This window comes from Schistosoma mansoni, chromosome 4, assembly GCF_000237925.1.
Source record: "Schistosoma mansoni strain Puerto Rico chromosome 4, complete genome".
Classification (NCBI taxonomy): domain Eukaryota; kingdom Metazoa; phylum Platyhelminthes; class Trematoda; order Strigeidida; family Schistosomatidae; genus Schistosoma; species Schistosoma mansoni.
This window is the reverse complement of record NC_031498.1, coordinates 2,453,053-2,464,708: the sequence shown is the minus strand read 5'-3', so window position 1 is coordinate 2,464,708 and position 11,656 is coordinate 2,453,053. Positions and strand designations below refer to the sequence as shown.

Sequence of the window (11,656 nt, the reverse complement as noted above, 5' to 3'; positions counted from 1 at the left end):
TGCATTCCTGTATAAGTTGCTCTCACTGTTATATGGTTGTACGTTAACGTTCATATGTTAATGTGTAAATCGGTAGTAAATAAAATGACAAACATATATATACATCGAAAGAATACAAGTATTTATAAACGATTTTCTGTGTAAGAGACTTAATGTCCGTTGACCAGATACCATCAGCGGTAGCCTAATGTAGGAGAGAACAAACCAGCTTCCATCTGAGAAAGAAATTAGGAAAAGACGTTGGAAGTTGACAGTACTTGTAATCCTGAAGGGAAACGGAAAAGTGGAAGGCCGAAGAACACACTACGCCGTGAATTGAAAGTTAACATGAAAAGGATGAGTAACAACTGAAAAAAAATTGGAAAGGATTGCCCAAATCAGAGTTATATGGAGAATGCGTGTGGTCGGTCTATGCTCCTCTACGAGGTGTAACAGACGAAATTAAGTGAGTACCAGTCTTCACTTTCACAGGCATTATAATCAAAAGTTATGCGAACTAAAATATATTGATGAGTACTTGATGTATATTGACGAGCTCTATTCAATTATTTGTTCAACGACGATCCGTAGTGTCGTGATTTGGTCTGTGCACGAACGATCCTTACGTAGTAGAGCCAGGTTAACAAATAACTGTTTATAAATAGATAGTTTTAGAATTCACTCAATTGAAAATTAGTTTTCTTCACTGACTGGCATCAACCAAAGAAACGTTGAAATTCAAGAAGTTCTGAAGACCTTTTTTATCTTGATTTAGAATTCACAAACAACGCGCTCTCACTATACCACATGACAGAGGATCCACCAAGTCCTACGATATTTAGTATCATTATATTAAGAGATATAACTTATCTATAACTAAAAGACACTATTTTGTTTATTTCTCGCAACAGACATGACAAGCTCAGGAAACTGTAAGAAGCATTTTATTCAATCAGCAAGACTTATCAGTAGCGACGGGGAAAACTACAATGAGTATTTCTTTGGAGCAACTAGAAGCTTATATGGAACGTCAAGAAAAGCGGTTTGAACAGTCGCAAATCAGAATCATGGAAGCCCTGAAACAGAAAATGTCCCTATGGGTGAAGTTTTAATGTTATCAGTTTATTAAAACATACACAATTTTATAAAATTTCTGATGTCTCCTAAAAAGTCTGATCGAACTAACAGAACATTAAAGTGTGTACATCTCATCTACAGGTTTAATGTCCATCAAGTACCTTCTACAAATTACATAATATATTATAATAATCAATAATTATAAAAAATTATAGTAGGAAATAATAATTCATTATTAGATAAATTGTATTTCTCCCAGATTTCACCAACAACAACAAAAATTTAAATTGACGATTCACCCTTTTTAATTTTTGCTTATTTATTAAGAAAAAAGTAGATTCAGCATGAATAATAACATTAAAGAGAAAAGGGAATCAATTTTAATGTAATCATTTGATTGATATATGTGGTAGAATTATTTTAATTTAGAAAACAATGTGATTGTTACGTAATCGATCTTTTAAACAAATCAGTATACAATGCATATACTTATGTGCTTATTTGAAATCAGTTGAGATAATGTCTTCTTTGATCCGATGAAGATAAATAAACTTATTGTTTTTAAGCAGAGATGGATAGTGGCTAGCAGTGGAATCCAGGACACGCGTTTCGTCCTATTTGGGACTCGTCAGCTGGATGTACCTGCATCTCAGAGTTGATGTTCACTCTGGGACTCGAACCCAGTACCCTCGCTTCAAACGCCATCGCGTTATCCACTCAGCTACTGAGTCCTGATAGCCACTTGCTTGTGAGATGGGGTGAAGTTTAAATTCATTTTGTATAGTCTGTTTGAATCTTCCCATCGATGCGTTGGGACTGCAACTGGTCAGTCTCTAATTGGCATATGTGCATATATATATATATATGTATATATATATATATACGCATGTCCTGGATTCCGTTACTGGCCATCATCCATCTTTACTTATATCACCACACAGTTTACCCACTTGCCAATAACGACAGATATATGCCAGTGGGTTGAGATTTTCAAGCAATTTTCCCATAGATAAAAATGATAAAACTATTTAATGAGGAAAATTTCCTTTTTGACATTGCTACTTATAGAAGTAATACTATCATACTTATATTTAGTTATTATTTCATGTAGTCTATTCGAAAATAGAGTGGAGTTTGTGTCATAACTCATGAATAAGTATCGAATACAAGAAGCACGTCATATAGTAATTAATAAATAAAATTAAAAATTAATAAAAGTTGTTGATTAAGCATCGAAATTAAGACGGGATTAATATGGTGATATCACAATAGGTTGATAATATTGATTTTGGATCTAAAGTTAAGGCTTAGATCGATCAGTTGCTAAAACCACTACATACGATGAATTTCAAATATATCATCACTTTAAAAAGAAGATTTGTTTTGGCAACGCGACCAATTTTTAATAGCATCTTATTGTCTTTTGCCATCCAAAAATAGTAATTCGTATGTATAGAGGTAGATGTAACCTACTCCTTTTTGATGTGGGCTAAATAACAAATTTATTCTAGACAGATCTACTAACCAAACGCTAGGGTAATAAGATAATACAAAGTTCAGTAGATTAAAATAGTTATTTCGAAGGTGTCATAAGTTTGCTTTTCAGGATTTCTTTAGCAATCTCTCCTAAAAATTTAGTGTTCATTCAAATTCATTTCTTCTTGTATGACGGATATTTTAACGTTGCAATGTTGACTTCATTTTTCTACCCGTGGAGTCTAGCAGAATTTAGATTATATTGAAACATTGAACATAAACGTCTTTAAAAGGTGGTGGCTATAGGGACTGAGTAGCTATTCGAATTACGCGATGGCGTTTGAAGCAAATGGTACTTGGTTCGAGTCCCGAAGTGAAAATCAACTCTGGGATGTCGGTACATCTAGCTGACGAGTCCCAAACGGGACGGAGCAGGTTTCCTGGATTCCACTACTAGACGCCACCCATATTTGTTTATATCACCTCACAGTTTACCTATTTGCTTTATTTGTCAGCCAATAACGACAGACATATGATCAATGGAAAACCACTTTAATTACACTGTACTAGCATACTTAAAGCATAAGAAGATTTCTTCACCAGTATGTAGTAATCTATTTCTTTGTACTGTCATTATATGTGTACTTAATTATGTGTAAAGCCCCCATAATAAACACAAGTTGCATATTTAGATCTCCGATGAATCTTTTTAGTGCTGTTATCAGTGGTAACATGTGAATAACTCAGAGGTCATAAATTAACCACAATTCAGAACGTTTCTAAATATATTTATCTTAAGTGCTATTCATTTTCAATACAGTTCGTAAGAGAGTATGTTAGTGGAGCGGTAAATTGTTAAGATTACGTTTTTCCATTGAATTTACCAACAACTGAAAAACCAACGATCTACTATGTTAAACTAAGAATCGAGTTTTTATCGCTCATCTCTCATGTTGTAGATTAATGTCATAATTAAATAGTCAGCTTCTAAACGGTTAGATAACTTCTTTTACTAAAATAATCAGAATGGCAGTGCATCCCCTGCCACAATGAGATTTGAATAGAAATAAAGGAAAGACCTATTTCATTAGCTGCTTCATTTATTATTTCATCATGATGCATAGAATACAGTGTTTTTGTTTGGGTGGAGGGGAGGGGGGGAATGAATTTATTTACTTTAAGGTCAAACTACTGTGACTACCTCATCAAATAAGGAGGGAAAAGAAAATGATTTTTACATTAAAAAAAAAATATTTTTTATTATTTTTCATTAGAGAGTAGGTCAACGACAAAGTTTATTATTATTTTATTTTTGCTTTTTAAAATAAACAATTCTGTTTTTTCTTATTTTTTTTTAACTCAGGAAATGAGAGTCAATTTATATGTACATATATGTACAGATATAAGTCAACAAATAAGATTTATTTTGTTCAATTAAAGTCTATGAAAAGTTTGAAATTATTGAATTATCTTTCTTCTTTTTTTTATTTCAACTAGAGAAAATCTAATAATGTTGAAGTGGAATTTTGTTTTCTTTTTTCTTTTTTTTTATTATTTTATTTAATCAATAGTTAACTCTTCAGTTAGTGATAATGATTGGTTGGAATATTTAAACTATTTTTTAAATGTATCCTTTATGAGTTTATAAGTCAATCTACTGGTCATAGTTATGAATGCATATGAAATGAATATAAAGTTCTGACAAAGGCTACGGTTGATTCGATAACGAAACTGTAGTCTATTGCCTCCAGGTTTTCATTGAAATCATGAACTGATCTGGATTAGACCATCATTGAAGACCTAAAACCACTGAACGGCAGTTTCATCCTAATATGGGGTATTTCAGCAGTTTGCATTTGCAACCCTGAGCATGGGAATTGAACCCAGGGTCTTCATTTTTATAATCAAACACCTAACCTCTAGACAAGTGAGTCAGAGTTCAGTAATGTTAATGTCTGACTTCAACGAATCCACGATAATACGCAACTATCATCCATTGTCTTCGATGGGAAACTGCCTAACACAAGGCATAGTTTTGCTTCATATGCTTTCAGAGTTTGCAGATCCTCAATAAGTCTAAATTAAATTGGCTCATGATTTAATTTGAATGTCAAGTATTCTGACTTTCTAGTATGTACGTAATCTAATTGACTTTATTTGGGAAGTTCTTAACCGTAAAAAAATGTAATGAACAAAGTGTAACTTTCAGCAATAATCCAACTATTTACATGTCTTATTACTAACAATATAGCAGAATCAATTACTCATGTGGAAAACTAAGGGAAAAATATAACCTCATTTTATTGAGATTGAAGAGTATATATAATAGTTTTTAGATTAACCGTTTTAACATTGTTACAAAGTATTTGAATAGATGAGTTTAGATTTTAGTAATGTATATATATATATTGAGCGCCGAGCAGTGATTATGTCATGTACGTTAAACCCTTCTTAACTGCTGATTAAATTTTATCGACAGACTATGAATACATCTCAGCCCGACAGGACTTCAGTTATAGCCAGGTTAGTTTAACAGTAAACTTCTGACCATGAAGCAATATGACAAGGAATCGGCCTACCTCAAAGCATTAGTTTCCTCAGGATTATGGGCACACCATAGAACACATTGCGCCGAGAGATGGAGACAGACATGAGAAGAATGAACAAAAATTGGATAGAACTAGGAACGAAGGCCCAGGAAAGAGTGGGTTGGAGAATGCTGGTCGGCGGCCTATGCTCCATTGAGAGTAACAGGCGTAATTAAGTAAGCAAGTAATGGGTACACTTTACTGATGAGTGCCAAAAGCACAAAACTTACGTCAAACAGGATTTCCTAATGACTGCCTTCTAACACCACCTTACAATTCAAGTTTTGTCAGTCAGTTTCATTACATTACCTATATGCCGGATGAAAATCACCATATAACATTAGAAAAGAATACGGAATTTTTTCGCCAGTCTAAAAAAATAACAGAAGATCGATACAATCACGTGCATAACTCAATAAGAGGAAAAGCTAATTTATGTAAAATAGCCATCAAACCAGATTTTATAAATGATGACTAATTTAAGGAGATTGTTGTGACTGAAGAAAACACTGATATGATTTGTTTTAAAAAAGAAGGTGAAATTGGGGATGATTTATTTTCGAATCAGTAATAAATCCGCAAGTGATAAGTAACCGATCAGAGTCACTGATGGTAAACTATTTCTAAATATGCTAAAATATGCATGACTTAATTATCTGATCAGCAGTTAAATTTAAGTATATTGAACTTGGTAGTACTAGCTCTAAATTAGTTTCATATAATTTTGTAATATCAGTAGTTTTAACTGCTCTAGCTAATAAATAAAATTAAATTACTGACTTATATGCTTGCTCCTCCTTAACGGAGATAAATTGAGCTAGAAATTATTAACTTTTTTAATGTTAATTATACCTTAATAGTTGAGATCATGTGTCAATTGAAGATAGACCACCATGTAAAACCTGGATGCACTGGACGGCAGTTTCGTCCTAGCATGGGACTCAACAGTGAACATCGACGATCCCGCCTCGCGAGATTCGAACTCATGACCTGTTATGTCTCGTAGGTTGAACGCTTTATTCGGATCCTAGCTATTCGGATAACCCCAGGCTAGCACTACTCAGCGACTTGAAAGACCAGAGAGAAGACACGAGCATCAGAGAAGCACTTTACTACAAGGTTCAATTATGTACAGAAAAACAGGGGTTTTATAGTAATTAAAAGACCTTGAGATCCCATAGTAACAGTATGTTAACAGCCAATCAGGCCTTGTTATTTTAGTAGCATTTTAGTAGCATAGCTTCTAACTAATCGCTGATTGGTTGGGCTCTTTATGAGCCTCTCTGGAGGCTCTGATAGAGTTTATTGTAAGCCGACTTAACATGACCTATCAGTCTAGCGCGTGAACGCTTAACCTCTAAACCACTGGGCCGACTGTCACCCAACGGTGTTAATGTCTTACTTCAACCAATCCACGAAGTTGCCCTACCGTCTACCATTGTCATCAGTGAGTTACTATCTCACAATTGACCCGGTTGAACTCACTAGAACTCCAGTAACGATTTGGACATAACATTCTTAGTGAAAGTAACGGTTCTCAAGTACTTCAGTGGAACTGAAATATTTTTTATTAATATAAATAATTAGACACTTAACTACTATTAATTTACTTTATTATGTGCAACCATATATCATTAAAGAATAGAGAAATATACAAACAAACAAAAACAAATAAACTTAACATTACAAAAAGACATCCAGCTGACTAGTCGCAAATAGGATGACAAGAAGATCTTAGAGTCCATCGCTAGCCATTTTCCATTGGTTCTATATAAACCATGTATTACATTAAAGAATATAGTAATAATATCGTTTAATTAATCTATATAAAAATATATGTCGAAATATTAACGCTGCAGCGATGTTCCCCGTAAGAATTTATAGCGTTTATTATATTTAACAGTGTGAGTATAGAACTAATTATCATACTTACCTTCAAACATTAATTGTCTATACTATTAAAAGTAAGTGAATTCGTGTAAAATAGTTATTTTTAATTTAGAAAGGATTTAGTCATTATTCTATTCTTAGAACAACTCTCCAACCATACAGTTTTATCGAGTAACACAGATAGCTAAAGTAATCAGCATTACTACACTAAAATAGGTACTACTTTTAAAATTTTCCGAAATTAAATTTAACCCCCACTTCATATAAAAGCACTAAATTAAAACAAACATAGAAAATTATGAATTATTGAAAAAAACAGCTCACAGCTGATTAGGCATTGTTCATTTATTATTATGACGCCCCCCTCCCAGTCTCTAATTTTTCAATCCTTTTCTCCAAGACTAACTAAAAATATGAAATTGGTGAATAAAAATTGTCCCTTTGGTACTGTCAGAATTAGTCTGAGTACCATAACTAGTACTTCTACTATTACTACTGTCAATATTAAATTTGTCACAACTAATGGACACCTTGAGGTAAATTACTCAATAGAGCTCCATCTAAAAATGCACATACCGAAAGTGAAAACTAGAAACTACATAGATGAACAAGTTCCATCACAAAAACAACTAATTCAAAAACACTTTATTCAATACATATAAGTCTATTTGTTAATTAGTATCCTCAGTACACCTGTCCATTTATACAAACGGATTCTATAAATAAGAAAGTAAAACACTTGAGTTTTTGTAAAAGTTAGTTACCCTAGTAACGTGTCATGATGATAATCAATATTCATATTTTCTCATTAATGAATTATTTAGAGAAATATAACCACAAGATGTCTTTTCAAATATTCTGTGGAGTTTAAATATTGAACCTTTAGATAGTTCTTGAATTCTCTTACGAGCGAAAAATTAGAGAATATTGTTACTGGTAATAATATAATCTCTCGTTTGGTAACAGATATCGTACTGAGGTACTTTGTTAAAGTGTACAGGACTTTGTACAATTAATTTAACATTTACTTTTGTATTAAGGTGGAGAATAATTCCACTGGTGAATTTCTTCTCATTTAGAATTTTAGTCAGTGTAGAGATCAAAGTCTTTGTACCAGTTCAATTACTATTGCTTTTTTAAACTACTCATTGCATCATTATCATTTGTTTGTTTAAAATAAACTTTGCCCATTTATTTACGTTACTTTTCTTCGTTGGATAAGTCTCATAACAGAAATCGGAGAAATGTTAAATGATTCATACATTTTCGAATGCAACTGACCAATGCCATTCGTAGTAATTAAAAAAGCGAGGGATTATCGATGTATTGTACACTTCACGTATTGATAGGGTTTTGGAAAATATAAGAAAAATGATGGTAGGATTATGATTTATAAAAAGCCTTACAGCAGCACTGAAGTGATCTTGGGAAAATTCAGACGTTAACTTAATCAAAAAAAGATTGGAAACGAGTGTGAATAGTTGGAATAAGAGTTTAGAGTTAGAATTTAGGGTTGGGAATTAAATTTAGGGTTTTCATCACTGACTGGCATGAGCTGTAGTACTGAAACGTATTTTAGCTGTACCTTGACTGAGTTTCCAGGCTAAAACCCAAGAGCTTTCATTATAAATCTGAATAATACCAGGAGAAACGATATTTAGAAATTCATTTCAATGTATCATTGGACAGTTGCAAACGTCTGCCAAATCAAACAGTTACTGTTATTTATAGTCGTCAAATAATGATGCTACGAATTTAATAGGTCGCTATAAAAAATACACTACAGTCCTTATGTTTATTTGTCACAAATAGTTTCCAGCTTTTATGAACCTACTTTGGCATAAATGCTTAATAGGTAATGAGTTGTTAAAATCATGTTTTATTGATGTTATTTGAGTTGTAAATTAATAATGATGTACAAATCATTGTTGTTTATATCTAGAGGGTTTTTCACGGTCATATATCTCTTTCAAAGTATGTACTACATCATGTAGTTTCTTACAAGTTCGAACTTATCCACCATAAAAACATACCAATTTATGATAAACGTTGACGTCAAAGTGTAAATATCGTAACATTCAACGGTTTCACTTCATTTTTAACCGTACTAATATGTTGTGATATGTTTAACATCCACTGTTATAATTTTATTTTAACATAGGAAAACAAAATCTCAATACCAGTCAGTATAAATTTGATTTGTAAAATTAATGGTACCGCCTTATTCTCTAACTATTTCTCCTATTTATACGATCATTATCCCTGTTCCTGTCTGTTATGTTTATTGCTTTCCTTTGTTGTTTTTTTTAAAGAAGAAGTAACATTACGTGAAAATCAAAATGTCAGGTGATGGAAATATGTTTTGAATTCGGAGTAAAGAGAATGTATGTGGTTTCTGCGAATATATATAATTGAATATAGAAAAACAATATTTTTTTGACTAAATATTCCAGTAAATTAATCTGTTGCTTATTCTGATTAATTTCTGAATTGTTCAGTTGCTATCATCGGTGATTCTTTTGTCTAGATCTTAAATTATACATTCAACGTCAGGATAGAATAAATGAAAGTAAAATACGTATTCACGAAGACTCAAAAAAATGTTATGAATTTATGTATTATAGCCTAACCTAATTTTAATAATAATTACGCATATATAATAAATAAAAAGAAATCAACGCAAAGCAAGGAATACTAACCTAATATACCTACTTAATTCGTGAGAGTGGGGGTTTATTTTTATCAAAAGTACAAAATGTACTCAGTTGACTGATATTACAGTTTTCGGTAAGACATTGATAATATGTGAAATTTGATTCTTGATATTGTTAAAAGATATGACTTATTCACTTTGACATCTATACGTCATCAATTTAAGTACTATTTTAACAACATAGAAGGTATAATCATTATAATACTGAGTTGTTATACATCAAATGACTAGTTTTAATGAGGATATGTATTCATCACAACAACAAATATCAGGAGATTCTCTGATGATTAAACCCAAGTTAATCGATAAGTCGATACCTATAGTACTCTTCTTTCAAATTAAAGCGTTTTTCAAAAAGATCCACTGCTTTGAGAATGATTATATGAAATACAACTGATTTATGTTGAGTTGCATTAAATTTTGACGTTAATAAAGTTTATTGCTTGTACTAGAAACTCAAAGTTTCACCCAATCTATTCAGATTATCAAATATCCAAGACTGTGATTATATTAGCTTACATCACACTGTAGTAAGCAACAAAATCAATACTATTTTAATGAATTCACTTAGTATTATTTGTTTGTATTTTCCCATTGATGTTTGGAACTGCAACTGGCCAGTCTCTAATTGACATATGGGCATACTGTGCGTATTACCTCGATATAGCCTTAATTTACAAGCATTGAGAAGATTCAAACGAACAATACTAAGTGAATTAAAACTTCACCCCATCTGACAAGCAAACGGCTATCAGGACTCAGTAGCTGAGTGGATAACGCGATGGCGTTTAAAGCGAAAGGCAATGGGTTTGACTCCCAGAGTGAACATCAACTCTGAGATGCAGGTACATCCACCTAACGAGTCTTGAATGGGACGAAACGCGCGTCCTGGATTCCACTGCTAGCCACTATCCATCTTTGCTTATTTCAATGAATGTTTCTACTAAGGTTACAAGCCAAGGTTTTTTATCATAGCAAAGGACGTGTGGTAAAAAACTACTATATATATATATAATGCCCATGAAAAACAGTTCTATATTATACACTAAAAAAACATTTCAAAATATTACCGTAACTTTCACAGCCTACGACAATAATTCTGTCCGTATACAGATCAGGTTAATATGTCATTTTTTTCTGTTTCGAAAAATTCAATCACAGTACCGATTTTAACATTCAGATTCTTTACATTTGTGTTCACAAATAATAAGGTAGGGGTTAAGTGCATTCAGATAAGTAAATAACACCTAAACGGATACATTGATACACAAAAATTGTGATGTAAATCAATGATTATTTAAACAGGCATGTAAATCAAAGTCTTGTAAATTTATTTATATTTATCCCAACAATTTACTACAAAATATTTATATTTATAAAGAAAAACAAGCTGATCTCTTTTACATTTGAAAACTGTTATTAATATTTGTTGCCAAATTTTTTTATTTGTTTCACATAGTTTTTGTGTACTGTACTATGCTGATGTTAGTTTTTGAGCATAGACTAGTACTGATCAGAAGATGGTTGAGAAATAGGGCATACTAAATAGTAGTACATGTATATCATAGCCTGTATAGAACCAAAGGTACACAAAGAAATTATTTCAAGCCATTGGTTATCATTTTACTGATTACATTCATAGGATTAACTCTCCAGTAATTTTTTAACCTCTGTTTTATTAGGAGGGTGAATGATAAAAAATAAACGATAGTTCAAACTGTACCGTGGGAATTGTAGGCCAAGCCATATAATCAGGTATATTGGAATTAAATCTGAGAAAACTATTGGTTTCGATTCAAAAACACAAACAAAAAGAAAAATAGCCACCTGCTTGTGCAATGCAGTGAAGTTTAAATTCACGTGGGAGGATACGAGTAAACAACACCATGTGAATTCAAACTTCATCCCATTGCACAAGCAGGTGACTATTAGG

The 11,656-nt window shown here is 32.2% G+C and overlaps 1 non-coding gene across 1 annotated transcript; it reads right to left on the bottom strand.

The window, feature by feature from the left end:
• Positions 1 to 1,718: 1,718 nt before the first annotated feature.
• Smp_tRNA_00168_Gln_TTG.1.1 lies at positions 1,719 to 1,784 on the bottom strand. The gene has a single exon. It is a non-coding gene (tRNA).
• Positions 1,785 to 11,656: the final 9,872 nt, after the last annotated feature.